This window comes from Pleurodeles waltl, chromosome 4_2 (genome assembly GCF_031143425.1).
Source record: "Pleurodeles waltl isolate 20211129_DDA chromosome 4_2, aPleWal1.hap1.20221129, whole genome shotgun sequence".
NCBI classification, from domain to species: domain Eukaryota; kingdom Metazoa; phylum Chordata; class Amphibia; order Caudata; family Salamandridae; genus Pleurodeles; species Pleurodeles waltl.
Window position 1 is genome coordinate 38,131,169 of NC_090443.1, and position 17,888 is coordinate 38,149,056.

At 46.7% G+C, this 17,888-nt stretch overlaps 1 protein-coding gene across 1 annotated transcript in view; it reads right to left on the reverse strand.

Moving 5' to 3' along the window:
• Window positions 1-17,888, reverse strand: part of VAV1 (vav guanine nucleotide exchange factor 1) — a 409,433-nt gene that overhangs the window by 324,272 nt on the left and 67,273 nt on the right. The gene's annotated exons all lie outside the window — the stretch shown is intronic.

The window sequence follows — 17,888 nt, forward strand, 5'->3', positions numbered from 1 at the left end:
TAGCACAGAGTACAGTGGCAGAGAGTGAAGTGGTGCAGAGCAGAATAGCGTGGCATGGAGTGCAGTGGCTTAGAGTAGTACAGAGTAGAGTGGGGTAGAGTAGTGCTGGGTAGAGTATAGTGCTGTAGAGTACAGTGGTCTAGAGTGGAATGCTGCAGAGAGCAGTGGTGTAGAGTTATGAGGAGTACAGTGGCCTACAGTGCAGTGGCCTGATTCCACTGGCATAGAATGCAGTAGTGCAGAGATCAGTAGTGTGGAGTTCAGTTGCACAGAGTGCAGTGCTGTAGAGCAGGTTGTGAGAGTGCAGTGGTGTAGAGTGGCATACAATACAGTGGAATAGAGTAGAGTGGTGTAGAGAAAAGTGGCATAGAATTCTGTGGCACAGAGTGCAGTGGCAGCATGCAGTGATGGAGTGCAGAGCAGTGTAGAGTGCAGCGGTATAGGATTCAGCAGTGTACAAAGCAGCTTCGTAGAATGTAGTGGTCTAGATTAGAGAGTTGCACAGTAGAGTGCAGTGGCAAAGTGTAGAAGAATGGTGCAGAGTAGAACAGAGTGACACAGAGAGAAGTGGTGCAGAGCAGTGTGACATGCAGTGCAGTGGCGTACAGTGGTGCAGAGTAAAGTGGAGAAGAGTGGTGCAGAGTACAGTACAGTGCCGTAGAGGGCAGGGCTGCAGAGTGCAGTGGCGTACAGTGGTGTGATGTAGAACAGAGTGGCATAGAGTGCAGTGGTGCAGAGTGCACTGGCATAGAATGCAGTAGAGTTCAGCAGCATAGAGTGCAATGTTGCAGAATAGAGTGCCATACAGTGCAGTAGTGTAGAGTGGCATAGGGTACACCGTGTATAGTGCAGTTGTGTAGAGTAGAGTGGGGTAGAGTAAAGGGGCATAGATTGCAGCAATGATGAGTAGAGTGGCGTGCAGTAGAATGCAGTGATGTGGAGTGCAGTGACGTAGAGTAGAAGGGTGAAGACTAAAGTTACAAAGTGCAGTGGCATTGAGTGCAGTGACGTAGAAGTGCAGTGACCTACAGTAGAGCAGCGTAGACCGCAGCAATATAGAATACAGTCGTGTTAAAAGCAGTGTCATAGAATGCAATGGCCTAGTTTGGAGTGTTGCATGGTAGAGTGCACTGGCACTAATTGTAGTGGAGCACAGGTGTGGTGCAGAGTAGAGTAGCGTGGCATGGACTGCAGTGGCATAGAGTGGTGCAAAGTAGAGTATAGTGCCACAGAGTGCAGTGGCACAGAGTGGAGTGCTGCATAGTGCAGCTGCACTGAATTGAGTGATGTAGAGTGAAAGGGCTTAAAACACAGTGGTTTAGAGTGCAATGGCATTGACTAAGGGGGTGCAGAAATCAGTGGCATGGAGTTCAGTGGCGTACAGTTAGTGTTGCAGAGTAGAGCGCAATGACAGAGAATACAGTAGAGCAGAGTGCAGTGGCGTAGAGTTCAGTAGCATTGACTCAAGTGTTGCAAAGTAGAGTGTCACAGAATGCGGTGGTGCAGAGTGGTGTAGAGTAGATTGGCATAGAGTGCAGTGGCGTAGGGTGGGGTAGAGTAGAGTGGCATAGAGTGTAGAGGCGTTGAATACAGTGGTGCTCAATAGAGTGCAGTGACTTAACGTGCAATGACGCAGAGTGCATTGGTGTAAAGTAGAGTGGTGTAGAGTGCAATGACATAGTGTAGAGCGGTGTAAAGTAGAATAGAGTGGAGAGACAGAGTGGCGTCCAGAGGAGTGGAGTGGCAGAGTAGAGTAGAGTAGAGTGGACTGGTGTAGAGTGCATTGGCATAGAATGTTTGCCAAATATAGCGGCCTAATGTGCGGTGGCATAGAGTGCAGAGGCGTATAATTCAGTGGCATACAATGCAGCATTGTAGAATGCAGTGGCGTAGATTAGAATAGTGCATAATAGAATGCAGCGGTATAAAGTGAAGTGCTGCAGAGTATAGTTGAGTAGAGCGCAGTGGCATAGAGTGGAGTGCGGTACAGTGGAGTGCTGCAGAGTGCATTGACATAGAGTGCAGAGTAGAATGGCATAGAGTTCAGTGATGGAAAGTGCAGTGTTCCAGAGTAGAGTGTTGCAGAATGCATTGGCATAGAGAGTAGTAGTGTAGAGTGCAGTTACTCTAAGGTAACTATAACTCGCGCCCCCGTCATGCAGTTTTCTCATCAATAATTTTGTTGCAAATGTTACAGTGATATTGTCATTGATGTCAAAGAAGATGTCATGAGTGATGTAACACCTTGGGTAATTAGTAGTGCCTGGCGAAGGCACAAGTTATAGTTACTTCAAATGACTCTAACAGCGGAATTTCTATGGTTTTGTGCGTGCAAATTCAGAACTTAACTATAATGTCCCTGTAACCTTTATTTTTTTTGTGAATTTCTAGGTTTTAAAAAAAAATCTATGTCCTAACTATAACATCTCTGTATCCTTTGTTTTTTTCAGTAAATTTCTTGGGTTTTTTAACGTTAAGTAAGAACACTGTAAGCTGCTGATCACCTGGGAGTTAACTGGCAGTCTGCTGCTGGCGTTGAAAGTGCAAGTTTCAGTCCACATGTCAGAATGTTTTAATGCAATAGAAAAGAAAGATATTTTAGAACGGACTTAAAATACGTACTAGTTTTTCTTTCTACAGTAATAAACATAATTTATATGACTAAATGAACCACCTCATTTTGTTCCTTTCTAAATTAAATGTTTTAAGTTTTACCAGTTTGATTTAATCAAGGTGGCTTCAGGTGCACCACACGTATGTAATAAGTATGACTGTTAGCACTCTTGTTTTTCTCTAGAAAACTCTGGGAGGGTGCAGCAGAACACAAGGGAATCAACAGACAGGCTGCTCCTATTGGAATTGCATGTTTTACTGAGAATGTCTGACTTCATTCTCATATTGCTGAGAAAGAAAGTGTGAACTTACAGAAAATATGCTCTCATTTTAGTTTCTGGAGCATTTCCCTAACCTACGTAGGAAAATCACAAGAGAGCAGTTTTCTCTCAAACATGATTCATGAAGTCCCAGCTGGGTAAAATCACCTTAGAACACACCACAATTCCTACAATTAGTATGGCATCATCAACAAATGATTTATAATGTAACAAACATTTTTATCACCCTTTATACATTTTCCTTTTTGTGACCCTCAAAACATGTCATTCGCTACAATACATTTCAATGGGCGCGATCATGTATATTGGTGCAAAGATGGCTGACATCACTTTTTGGTTGAAGTGCTCACCGTGAGATCTGTGCTTAGGTTCTGCCCATATATACAAATTTGGTTTTCCTTTAATATCTCAAAAACTACTTAACAGATTTACACCAAATAAGAAAAGGCGTGATCTGCTGACCAGAAACTATCTTTCTGCCAAATTTGGTGTAATTCCGTCCAGCAGTTCAGGCAAGCTGTAGTCGTGTTCATAACCCCTATGGTAATTAAGATGGGAAACACAATTTGAGCCTCACCCTTTTTTTTCAACCCCCTCTACATGGATCACCCCGAAAACTTCCACACAACAAGACCCTTGGGCACACTTTTTCTGGAAGTTTAGTGAAGATTTGTCAAACGATGCCAAAGATAGCGTCAAGTCAAAAAACGCTTTTTTAATGGAAACTAGGTCCTAACTATAACTACCTACTGGTGACTGCCAATAGAATATATATATATATATATATATTTTTTTTTTTTCACTTAAAAAAAAAACAAAAGGTTACAGGGACGTTATACATAGGTTCCGAAATGACTTGCACAAAACCAGAGAAATTCAGCAGTCATACATAGACATTTTTTCAAGTAACTATAGATTGCGGCCTAAGGTAACTATAAACCACGCCCTCGCCATGCACTGCTAAGTACCCCAGATATTACAGCACTCATGACGACTTTAATCATGTCAATAAAAGTATGAATGAAACATTGGAATTCGAATTATTGAAGAAAAACTGTGAACGGAGAGGTCACGAGTTATAGTTTCTTTAAATAAATCTAACTATAACAGTTGCATTTCTATGGTTTTTGTACGTGTAAAATCTGAGCCTAACTATAACGATCCTGTAACCTTTGTTTTTTAACTGAATACATTCATACATATATATCCTCAACATAGAAACTCCCCCGTGGGTTTGCTACAATGTGCTCAGCCCCAATGTACAACAGTAGTTTCCTGTCACTAAAATTATGCGTTCTAAAATGTCTGGCTACAGGGTAATGTTCATCCTGGTTCGCAAATGCCCTAGCGTTTTTGTGGATTCTCTTACCATAACTGATGTATGGCACTACCAACATATCAGAGACCACAAGGACATACCAGGATATATATCTAAGGTTTTTTAATTCTATTTCCTAACTTTAAAGTCCTTGTAACCTTTGGATTTTTCAGTGAATTTCTAGATTTTTTTTAACGTTAGGTAAAATGCCAATTGCAATGCATGGTGGGGAGGGTTAGAAGTAGGGCCGGGCCTGGCCTGGCATTGTGCTGCCCCTACCCAAGCTTGCTGCTCCTGCCCTCCCTCCTCATTGCCATACATTGTCCAAGTCCATGCCCCTTCTCCCTCATTACAGCTCTGAGTGCTTGTTGTTCTGCCACTGCCTTTCCCGCCTGCCCTGAACAGTTAGCTTACTGCCCCATCTATCTCTTCCCTACCCTCTGTTGTCCAAGTCCATGCATCAGTCCACTCCCACCTGCCCTGCCTGGTCCAATGTGCTTCCAGTGCCCTCCATTTAGCTTGCTGTCCCTGCCTACTCCTCCCACCCTCCGTTGACCAATTCTATGCCCAATCATTGCCCCCTGCTTAGCCCCTGTGCTTAGATTCCTGCCGCAACTCTCCTTCCCCCTGCCCTCTAATGGCTGTGTGCACGCCCCTCCTCCCTCCTGTTTGCTCACTGTGTTCCATGGACATGTCACTGCCCCCCATCTACTCTGAGTGTTCTGTTGAGCTGCTACAGCACTCCCAACTGTCCAGCAAGATCAGATGGCTGCTGCATGTGCCTGCAACCTCCACCCTGCCTATCAGAGTTCCATGCCCCTGCATTCTCACTCCTGTCCTCCATTGTCCATTTTGCTTCCACTCCCTTCTGCCCCCATGCTCTGTTGTGCTGCAATTGCTCTTCCTGACTGCCCTGCAAAGCCCCTTTCCCTGCCCTCTTTTGCTTGTGTCCAGCACCTACCCCTCCCTTCCGTCCTCTGTAGTCCTTTATGCATGCCCCTTTCCCTCCCTCTTGCCCACCATGTCCCTTGTGCTGCCACTAACCAACCTGCTTGCAATGCATTGTCTTCTGTGCTGTTACAGCCCCTCCCACTTGCCCTGTGTGGTAAACTTGCTGCCCCTGACTTCCACCCACCCGCCGTTTATTGTCTGTGTGCATGCCACTATAGTCTCACTGCTGTCCTCCGGGGGTGGGGACACCAGGAGAGAGCAGGAGCCGGCCCTGGGGGGTGGCGGTCCTCAGGGCCATCAGTGGCTCCTTGAGTGGAGCTGTGCGGCCCTTTCCACCAAACATAGCCCCGGGCAGGTGATGGTCCCCTGGGCTGCAGGGGGTCTGAAACTGACCCCTAATCTCTTTTTTTTCTTCTAATCTGCCCTGGGAAGGTGATGGTCCTTGGGGCTGCGGGGGGCGCGTGACCCCCCCCTGCACATATTTATTAAAGTGCCCTGGGGAGGGGAGGTGGTGATCCCCGGAGCTGTGGGGGGGGGGGGGGGGGAGGCATGTGGCCCCCACACATTATTTCATAAATGCCCCGGGGTAGTGGTGGTCCCCAGGGCTGCAGGGGGGCGCACATATTTAACTCATCGCCCCGGGAAGGTGGCGGCCCTCAGGGCTAAAGGAAGCCTTAAGAGGGGGGGCCCCATGCGCCCCCCCCTTCTCATTAAAAATCCCTATGCACCCAGGACATGGCCCACCCAGGGGCCAATAAAAAGAAAAGGGCAGGAGACCACCCATTAAAAAAAAAAACACAAACAGAAATCCATGGATTTTTTCAAACAATTTTGAAAAAAAAAATGCTTTTAAGCCCTGGCTGCGTCCCTCAAGAACCCTAGCACCAGTGCTAAGGGGGCAGGGTAACACAACCCTGGCCCCTTTTCTTTTTTTTCCTTTTTGTTTCTGAGACTCGGCTAAAGCGGAGTCTCAAGATGGCTGCCAACACTTCTTTGTAGAAGTGTTGGGAGCCAATCACATATCAGCACAGGGACAGTTGGATCCGCAAAGATCCAAAACCCTTTATATCTATATTTTTGGGCCCTAAATTTCTCCAAAAATACTGAATGGATTTCCGCCAAAACACTAAAAGCATGATCTGCGCAACAGGATCTAGCTTTCTGCCAAATATGGTGTAATTCTGTTCAGTGGTTTGGGCTGTAGGCATGTCTAAAGGTCCTATGGAAAAATGATTGGGGAAAACATGAGTTGGACCCTCGCTTTTTCTCAGCCCCTGCTTGACAGATCACCCCGAAACTTTCAATACAGCAGCTGCACTGACCAAGGTATAAGTTTTGTCAATTTCATGAAGATTCATCAAGGAGCACCAAAGTTATAGGCAAAACAAAAAAAACTCTGTCTATGGAAATTAGGTCCTAACTGTAACTACCTAGTGGCATATATACTCGCACACAAATACACACACACTTAGCGTGCAGATATTTTGTTCTTCGCTTCTTCAATATTTTGGTTTCAGTATTCTGGTTGAAATTTGCTGCCCTTCCTACTACATTCCCTCATATAACGAATGGAAGAATGATGCCAATTGCCATCTCTGCAAAAGAGAGAAAAATGAAGGATGGACTGCTTAAATTGATCTCAGCCACTTGTGATCGTGCAGGTAGCATTTCAGTCCATTGTTTTTCACCCACCATTCCACTCTAGACAAAGACACGCCTAATGGAAATCAAAGCAGTACCCAAACAGGCTCCTCCTAGGGACTGTCTGTTCTGCTGTGTCAGAAGATGACCACTTCAGAAGGGATCACGAGCAACCACAGACCAGTTTCTCTCTATTCGGGACTGTCATAGGGTGTTGCGTGAGTCCTATGGCACAGCAAGCACATGACCCATGTCTGGGACTTAGAGTCGTACTTGGGGCGTCCATCTCTGGACACTGGGCCAGTGCCTCCATGTTTCTTATTTTTCGTGTACTCGCAAGGCATGCTGGAACAATGTAGACCTCCTTAGGGAACACACTTGCACAGTCAAGGTGCACAAGAGTGTATGGTAATTGAGGATCAGGCGATGGGCATCATCTTCACTGGCTCTTTTGTAAACCCTCAAAAAAACAGGAAAAATTATCTCCCCCAAATTTCTATTTTTCAACAGACCTCATAAAATTTGGCCATTCAGAAACTTTCTCGCTGATCTGCATCCCAGTTTTGGCTATTGTTAAAAAGATTTTCTGGGCGAGAAAGACCCAGCAAGATAAGAGTGACTTGACAGATGGTCCCTCGTAGAGATAGCGCAGCAGAACGTGTGTGGGATCAGTGGGCATCACCTCAGGGCTCACACCTTCTGGCAGCGGCGGGGTGGATTGAATTATATGGTTTATCTGTGTCTGGCAGGGCACCTGAAACAAAGAGAGCTGAAAGCAAAACTGGCAACACACTGTACTGTCAACAACACCTGTTCTGTGTATAAACATCATAAACTATATACTATAAAAAGGCACTCTTTTGCTCACTACCACTAGTGAAAAGAGGACGAGGTAATTCTGCAGCTATGTACACAGTCCCTCTAGGCACCATTGACCAAGACCCACCCTAAAGTATGCTCCAATTCAATAGCCCAGGGATGGTGGTGCTCAGTAACAGAGTTAGAGATCTGGACACTAGATTGAGGCTACAGGACATGAGGCCCCTGACCTTCTAAAGCCCCATTCAGATAATCAACCCTGCACGGTGAGAGGTGGTGATGCTAAGACAGGCTGGTCTACGGCTCTGGTGAGAGACAGTCAGAGCTAGAGGGGCACAGGCGAAGCAACAGGCAGGATGGTAACCACACTTGGAAGAGGAGGATGGTAAGTGAGATTGTTGAAGCCTGCCAAAACCCAAGCAAAAGGCAGCGTAGCAGTGCACCACCCAACCAGTGCTAGGGGAAAACACATTAGACTCAGTGGTTAGGGGGCCCTTCCCAGTCTGGATGGCCTTCCCATCGACATAAGTGATATGGGAAAGTGGTTCACAATGTGCCCTCTATGGCGAACATAAGGAATCGGAACACACTTACTGGGCTCATTAGAACAATACTGCGGTCGGTCTTGCACTGCAGGCGTCACAGCAAACACAAGCAAGGTGGGAAAAAGTCGATATTGGATTTCCTAGTGGAAGAGGGTGCAGTGGCAGTTGACCCACAACAGTCCAAGGGAGGTCCAGTCTTCTCATGGACCCTCGGGCCACTGGATCTACAGTACAAGGTCTGATCCCAACCATTAAGAAAGCATCTTAAGAGCTCATGTCTTAAGGAACAAGAACACAGAGTCTATAACGCTCTATCCATCACCCTTTTTCCTGGATGACTGCCAGCACTGCCAGCCGTGTCCAAGGAAAGATCGGCCTTCTTATCCAGTAGGTTTAGTGTCAACCAAAACTCTCAGTTCTTGATCTCCTTTGTGATGTCACTGGGTCACGTGGCATGAGAAGCCAATCAGATTCGGACTGCTCCAGATTCATTGTTCTCTGGGTGTTGCCTAATCATAAACTCAGGAAATTGTCATACTTATCTATGGAAATACCCTGGGCTTCAGTAAGTACCACATCATCTGTGGACACCAAAATAACTGTAGTTCAATTTAGGCTATCCTTCCCCGGTATCACGCTATTCTTACCTTTCTGGTAGGCTACACCGCATGCAATTTTTTGGCCTTGTTGGGCCTTCAGTCAGTACATTTCTCCTTCTGAACACCATGCTTTGTTCGGCTTTCTCACAGAGTGCCGAGTGGATGGTCTGTACTGCATCTTTCAAGTTTACTTGAGGGGTGATGCTCATCACACATATTCGCAGTAAACTGGCACACCTGTTGGCAGCATTTATGTATATATTTTGTATCCATGATACCATAACTATTTACGTACCGTATCTTCTTTGTAGATCTTTACCATACACAGCCTGCCCTAAGTAAGCTCACTATGGACATTCTTGCCCCTCCTATTCATTGTACATTTTTTAAGTCGCATGGTATTCATCTAAATTGCCCCACTCATTTTTTACAGCTTATCCTGTTTCATTACATGAGCGTTTTATGGAAAACTCTTCATTACCATCCACTTCTGATATAATAAGGAGCACATTTATTTTATGCCACTGAGGTTGCCTAAACTTTTTATCCTGCAAATGCTTTACACAAATGTAATGCAACAGCGAAACCTTGCCAATCTTGCCTGTTTAATCCACATATGTTAGTCTGATGTTTCCCTCCATCTTCTCCTTACGTGAGCCCATGCTCACTGTATTCACTTGTACAGCTTTTTGTAAAACCATTTAATTATTTTCCATGGTGTGACTTAAAAAACGAAAAGAAACTCTGGGTGGTCACTCTATATTTAATTCTGAGTTGGTGTGTTTCTGTTTTATTTCTTTTATATTTTACATTAATACTTTTGATGGTTCTAATTAACGGTTACATAAAAAATATCAGTTGTCTTTGAATGAATCAGGGGAAATCACAGTGTACATATAATTCATTTTTCTCACTTGGACATGCTTCCTTCCATTTGTCAACTGTCTTTAACTGTTGATTACAAAGTGACATCTAGAGCTAGACTTAAACCTAAGAGCAGCCAAGGACAATGTTTTACATAAACCTCATGTTGCACCAAGTGAAAAAGTATAGCATGCAAGTTTGAATGCTTCAGATTCTTTCTCCTCGAGTTTTCTTTCAAATCTGGATCTGGAGAAAATTACCATCTTTTTTATGAAGTCCCCTCTGATTTTTGTCTTATGTGCATTGCTCGCTTTAGAACTCTGTCCACGGTACCCATACTTACTAGTAGTAAAGTGCCTGTGCTCACCCTTTAAACATGGTTGAACTGGCTTACCCTTAATTTGCACATTTAACTTGTTTATAGGTCCCTACTATAGGGTGTAGAAAGTGCCCCCAGGGCCTGGAAGTTTAATTCCTATTGAGAACTGAACCATACATAGTGCCATCCCCTACAGTGGTAGAGCAAACATGACTTCAGTCCCGCCCTCTGCACCTGACTTATGCAGTGCAAAATCTACACAGCGGCCTGTCAAAATAAGCATTTTTGACAGGACAAAACCTTCCTTTTAAATATTTATGAATAATCCCTATTTAGGCCTTGCAGCCCAGAGTACACAGCACTATATTTAACTAGGGCATGTAGAATTTACATTTAATGGGGAGGAGGGATTCGAGGAATACAGAGGAGGCGACGGGCTGCCGTTTGCTAGCCTCCCTCTGACGGCGGCTGGCAGGACAATAACAAGAGACATCTGATATGGGGCACTGACCCACCTCCTCATCAAGTCATGCGAAGATTCAACATACACGGGACCAACCCAGTCATGACAGGCAATAAGGGGGGCGAAACATATGCCTCTATCAAAGATACTCTAATCCAGTCCAGGTGGCAAGTTGCTTACAAAGACAAGTAAGATTCCCCAAAAAACACCCTAGCAGAGGACAGGAGCATACAGGAAGACGTGCATCAGGGTGTTACAAGGGACTTTTTGTAACCCTTTAAATAAGTCAAGAATGACATACAAGCTTTTAAAACTGACTTCCGAGGAGACCTAAAGAGACGTGAAATATCCGATCTAGGATTGCATGTGGATGATGTAGAAAAATCACCTCCAAGACCAGATAAGGCACTGCAAGCACTTGCAACAAAGGAAGATCACCCATGAAGAAAACATGTTAAACTTCAAGAAAAATGTGAGCACTTAGGGAACTGTTCAAGGACAAACAACATTTGTATCTGAGGTATTCTTACAGACACGCGTAGTGATGAACGTCTGAGATATGTCCAAGATATATTTGAGAGCATCATTTATCAACACAGATTGGACCCAATAACTCGACAAAAATCATTAAAGGGCCCAAAGGCAGAAGCAGCACTACCCCCACCCCTTCTCCCACCCCATCCAGGTGTCTTGATGGGAATCCACTTCTTCGAGGAAAAAGAAACCATTATGACACAAGCACAGAAGGGGGGCTTGTCTCCGTATTTAGATCTTCAATACAGCTATTTCAAGATCTCTAGCCTGTCACGCTGGCAAAGAGCTGGTCCTTCCAACAGGTTACAAAATGTCTGAGATAAAAAGGCATACAATACAGATAGAGCCATTAGTTCCGAACCGTCTTCCAGTGAGAGTTCTCTCAGAGACAAGGTAGACTAGGATATGCCCATGGCGTCGCTGGGCAGAGAGAATTGGTCTAGATTCTGAGGTTGGGGTTGCACTATATACCTTACCCAGGGCTACAATACCACAATAAGGGTTAATAGTAGGGTATCTCTATCCATAGTGATACAAAGATCTACGAGGCAGGGTTGTCCACTCTACATGATGCTCTTGGCACTATATCTAGAACCTTTACTGCAAAGAATAGGAGAACACCCTCCACATCCTTGGTATTGACTTTCACTAGGATACATTCAGGGAGGCAGCCTGTGCAGACAACATATTTATTTTCCTTACCTTACCTCAACAGTCATGCTAAGAGCTGATACCACTGCTAGAGTAGAGTAGAGTGTGCTTGCAGTTTTGCAGATTAGCCTACATAAATTAGAGAGGTTCATTGTGTTGGAAGGGCAAACCCTGGGTAAAGCACTACGAGTGAGACCACTATCTGGACATCTATTTGTTCACTAGCCTACATGCGTGCACCAGAAGCAATGTAAAAAGCCCTTTTGAAGAAGGTTAAAGCTCACCTGAATTCCTGGCGAATTCACGCTCTGACTTGGCTGGGGAGAATTGCCTTACTCAAAATGTCAATACTTCCCAAAATCGTCTTTATGTTCCAAGCTTTACCCCTTCCTCTATCCAGAGAGGAACTCTTTCTAGGGGGAGACTGGGGGAGGTGAGGACAAAATACCTCACATGTACAAGCATGCATGCACGTTACACAATAGCTCACCCACTGGGAGAGGTGATCTGCATTCCCAAAAACAGCGCTGTTGGAACCTCTGTGTTCCTCCTGTGAGGAGGTAACAGCTGAGACCTGGGATAGCCTAGTGAGAAAACAAAAGCCTAGTAAGGAAACAAAAGCTCTCCACATACCCTTCACCCCTAACCATCGGGAACACTGACTTCACACAGCATCGGGCAGAGGTCATTTCAAGAGCTGGAAGACCCAGGGCTGCTTCAGGCTCAGCGACTTCTGTCACGGGAACATCGTACATCGTAAAACATTAAGGCTACTTATGATGGTCTGCATTAAGATGGTGGTCGCTGGGAACAGACAGTGGAGATGCAGGAGGTAGCCACAAAGCTAACCACGGGACCGGTCTGGGGGGAGACGCACTCCAGCTCAGCGGGGGTGACACCCAGTGAGAAGCTCCCACCCCTTCCTGCACCTCTGTGTGAAAGCGGTGGACATGGGTCTGACTGTCAGCGGCGGCACAATTGTGAGTGCTTGGGAATGATCCCTGCAGCGACGTATGTGGAAACCAGGAAAGAGGCGAGCAGCCCAAAAGCGTGACATCTCCCTGAGAAGAGTCAGTGATGCGGTCATGGCGCAGTGAGTGGTTAGACAAAGAGGGTAGCTGCTTTGGCTGGAAATGCGCGTGTGACACCGCAAAGACCGGCGGCGTTCCACTTGCGGGCCGCGGTCGGATCAGCAATCCGCATCTAGGACGGCTGTTTCTGCCACGGGCCACTTTTCGGGCCGCAACCTGTTTTTTGGGCCACAGCGCGACCTGAAACTTTCCCTTTGGGCTCTGTTTCACGCTGCTCCCACCTTTTACTCCCCTAGTTTTTCTTACCTGTTTTTTTACTGTCTTTCTTCTATTTTCTCTTTTTCTTTTATGTTTCTTCTTGGCCATATTTTCACTTTCCCAGGAGGCTGTGTTTCCTTCCCTGCATGCCTTGCTCCCTATTTTTATACTACAGCTATTTTTCCATTTACTTTAATGTGTCTTTTCCCAATCCGAGATGATGTCTTCATTACTTCCTTCATGTCACTTCCTGTTAGTCAATATATAAGCACAGTTGGTCTTCTGTTCCTTGCGTTGCAAACAAACGAGTTACTTACCTTCGGTAACGACTTTTCTGGTGGATACATTAGCTACCTGTGGATTCCTCACCTAATGAATACTCCCATGGCACCAGCATTCGACGGAAATCTTCTTCCTAGACTCTGCACGTCGACGAGGACGTCACTCCAGCCCACGCGACGCCGTCTGACGTCATACAGGCAATAAGAGGTCCTCGCCGACGTGCCGACGTCAGTACCAAATTTTTTTACGTGCATGAGAACAACCCAATGCAATGAAAGAGCAAAGCAACATCCCATAACATTGTAAAATACACAACATTGCAATAAAATGGCTGTAGATTTAATATGACTCTCTTTTTTTTTTTAAACCAACAAATATATGCAAATCATGTATATACACAAAGATATATACATATATATATATACATATAATTATATACAAGTATCCATATATACAACATCTATTGCAACCTTGAAGACCAAGAGGAGCGCACTCAAGGATTACTTGGTAAGACCAGAAAGGCAACGGGGAGGCGGGTGAGACTGTGAGGAATCCACAGGTAGCTAATGTATCCACCAGAAAAGTCGTTACCGAAGGTAAGTAACTCGTTCTTCCGATGGATACAACTACCTGTGGATTCCTCACCTAATGAATAGAGTCCCAAAGCAGTACCACTCCCGGTGGTGGGTGCCGAAATGGTCAAACCAAGAAATCCTGCAGCACTGACCATGCAAAATGGCCGTCCCTTCTGACCTCAGAGTCCAAACAGTAATGTTTCGCAAAAGTGTGAAGGGACGACCAAGTTGGGGCCTTGCAGATGTCGACCACAGGAACACCCCTGGCCAAGGCCGTAGTGGCCGACTCAGCTCTGGTGGAATGAGCTCTAATGCCATCAGGAGGATCCTTCTTTGCCAAAGAGTAACAGATTTTAATGCAAAGAACAACCCACCTGGAGAGTGTTCTCTTGTGGACTGCCTTTCCTCTCCTCTTGCCCACGTATCCGATGAACAGCTGATCCTCCAGCCTGAAGTCCTTCGTTCTATCCATGTAGAAGCTTAACGCCCTCTTTGGGTCCAATCGATGCAGTCTCTCTTCCTCCTTTGAAGGATGAGGCGGAGGATAGAACGTAGACAAAGTAATTGTCTGGGCCAAATGGAAGGGTGAAACAACCTTCGGGAGGAAAGCAGCCTTGGTCCTCAACACCACCTTATCTCCATAAAAAGTTGTATAAGGGGGTTTTACCGATAAGGCTTGCAACTCACTCACTCTCCTTGCAGATGTTATAGCCACCAGGAAGACTGTTTTAATAACCAAATACCTTAAGGGGCAAGAATGCATAGGCTCAAAAGGGGACCCCATAAGGAAAGTGAGGAACAAGGACAAATCCCATTGAGGCATAACAAATGGTTTTGGAGGATATTTATTTAGAAGACCTTTCAAGAATCTGAGAAAAATAGGGGATTTAAATAACGATGGTTGATCTGGAAGACAAATGAAGGCTGACAGGGCAGACAAATAACCTTTAATGGTAGCCACTGCACAACCTTTCTGCGCTAGAGACAGAGCAAACGACAAAACATCTGACAGATGAGCATGTAAGGGATCAATCTGTCTCGCTCCACACCACATAACAAATTTAGACCACCTATTAGCGTAGATAGATTTAGTGGAGTGTCGCCTGGCCGCTAATATAACATCCACTACATCAGGCGGGAGAGAGAAGGAACTCAGGTTGCCCGTTCAATCTCCAGGCATGTAGGTGTAGACTCTGGAGGTTGGGGTGTAAAACCTGCCCCTGCGACTGCGAGAGGAGGTCTGCCCTGAGAGGGAGACGGAGCGGAGGGCACAGCGAGAGTTGGAGAAGGTCGGAGTACCACACCCTCCTTCGCCAATCCGGAGCTATTAAGATGACTTGGGCCCGGTCTTGGCGAATCTTCCTCAACACTCGAGGAAGCAAGGGTATGGGGGGAAACGCGTAAAGCAACTGGTCGCACCAGGTTATCAGAAACGCATCCCCCAATGCTCCCTGCACCGGATACTGGAGGCTGCAGAATAACGGACAATGCGCGTTCTCCCGAGTGGCAAACAGATCTATCTGAGGAAACCCCCACATCTGGAAGATTAAACGGACTTGATCTGGATGGAGACGCCACTCGTGGTCGGCCGAGAATTGGCGACAGACTGTCCGCACGTACATTCAAGACCCCGGCCAAATGATTTGCTACCAAGCAAATCTGATGGTCCTTTGCCCCGGACCATAGTCGAAGAGCTTCCCTGCAGAGAAGGTACGACCCTACTCCTCCCTGTTTGTTTATGTACCACATCGTGGTAGTATTGTCCGTCAGGACCTGTACCGACTGACCATGAAGGGAAGGGAGGAAGGCCTTGAGAGCCAGACGTACAGCCCGTAACTCTAACAGATTGATATGAAACATCTGTTCCTCTGGAGACCAAAGTCCTTTGATCTCCAGATCCCCCAGATGAGCTCCCCACCCTAGAGTGGAAGCATCCGTTATGACCGTGGCCACTGGTGGCGACTGCGCGAACGGCTTTCCTTGCGAAAGATTGTTGCTCGCAATCCACCACTTCAAGTCCACAGCAGCATCTCTGGAGATCTTGACCGCACCTTCTAGATCTCCCTTGTGTTGAGACCACTGCCTTCGGAGGCACCACTGAAGAGCCCTCATGTGCCAGCGAGCATGCGTGACCAACAGTATGCAGGAGGCAAACAGACCGAGCAGACGAAGGACCTTGAGGTCTGGAACTACCGCTCCATTTCGAAACATGGGAACCAATTCCTGAATATCTTGAACCCGCTGAGGCGGAGGAAAGGCTTGAATCAATGTTGTATCCAGTACTGCCCCTATGAACAGGAGGCGCTGAGAGGGCTCCAGGTGAGATTTGGGCACGTTCACCGAAAAGCCCAGGTCGAACAACAACTGGGTTGTTGACTGCAGATGATACGACACAAACTCCGGGGACTTGGCTTTGATCAACCAGTCGTCCAAGTAAGGGAATACTGCTATCCCCTTCCTTCTGAGCTGTGCCGCAACCACTGACATCACCTTCGTGAAGACTCGAGGTGCTGAAGTAAGACCAAAAGGGAGGACAGCAAACTGATAGTGCTGCGACCCTACCACAAACCGGAGATACTTCCTGTGCGACTTGAGTATTGGGATATGAAAATAAGCATCCTGCAAGTCGACAGACACCATCCAATCTTCTTTGTTCAACGCCAAAAGCACCTGTGCTAGGGTCAGCATCTTGAACTTTTCCTGATTGAGGAACCAATTCAAGATCCTCAGATCCAGGATCGGTCTCAACCGACCATCTTTCTTGGGAATCAGGAAGTACCTTGAGTAACAACCTCGACCCCTTTCCTGCTCTGGAACCAACTCCACCGCGCCCTTTGAAAGGAGGACTTGAACCTCCTGTTCTAGCAACAGGAGGTGTTCTTCTGAACAATAAGATGGGCGGGGCGGAAGGGGGGGCGGAAACTCCCGAAAGGGAAGGGTGTAGCCTTTCTCCACAATACTGATAACCCAAGTGTCCGTTGTAATAGTCTCCCACTTGTGGAGAAAATGCCGTAATCTTCCCCCTACAGGAGAGGAGTGAGTGGGAAATGGTGGAAGCCTAAGGCTGCTTTCCCTGCTGCACCCCTCCAGAGGACGAGGAAGAGGCAGAGTGCTGCTGAGAGGCTCCTCTGGTGCGGGCCCTACCTCTCCCTCTAAATGATCTATAGGGGTGAGAAGAGGCGGGTTGCTGGAATTTCCCCCGAAAGGAAGAGGAGGAAGAGCCACGTCCAAATCCACGAAACCTCCTGAAAAATCTGGAGGAGGTAGAAGAAGGGACTTGTAGTCCCAATGATTTGGCTGTGGCCCTGCTTTCTTTGACCCTCTCCAGGGCCGAATACGCCTTGGCCCCAAACAGTTTGTCCCCATCAAACGGGAGGTCCAACAGGGTCGACTGCACGTCCGCAGAGAACCCTGAGTTGCGAAGCCAAGCCTGTCTCCTCGCAACCACAGCCGTGCCCATCGCCCTAGCCACTGAGTCAGTCGTATCCAACCCAGATTGGATAACCTGGGTTGCAGCAGCCTGGGCATCGGAGACGATATTCAAAAGCCCTTGGGGAAGCTCCGTATGGGAAGATGTTATTTCGTCCATAAGAGCATAGATGTACCTCCCCAAGATACATGACGCGTTGGTGGACTTCAACGCCATGCTGCAGGATGAGAATATTTTCTTGGACTGAGAGTCCAACTTCTTGGAGTCTCTATCCCCCGGCACCGTCGGAAAAGATCTAGGCGCAGATCTAGAAGAACAGGAGGCCTGGACCACCAAGCTCTCCGGCGTAGGGTGTCTGGACAGAAAGCCAGGGTCAGATGGTGCAGCCCGATACCTCCTGGCCACAGCCCTATGAACAGCCGAGGAAGATACCGGCTTCTTCCACACCTCCAACACCGGATCAAGCAAAGCCTCATTGAATGGTAAAAGAGGCTCCGCTGCAGTAGAGGCCGGATGCAGGATCTCAGTCAACAAATTCTGCTTCGCCTCCGCTACCGGCAAAGGCAATTCAAGAAAGTTAGCTGCCTTTCTTACCACAGCGTGAAAAGTGGCTGCCTCCTCGGTATACTCCCTTGGAGATGACAAGTCCCACTCAGGGGAAGTATCCAGCCCACTAGCTGTATCCAGTCCATGAAGACCCTCGCCAGAATCCTC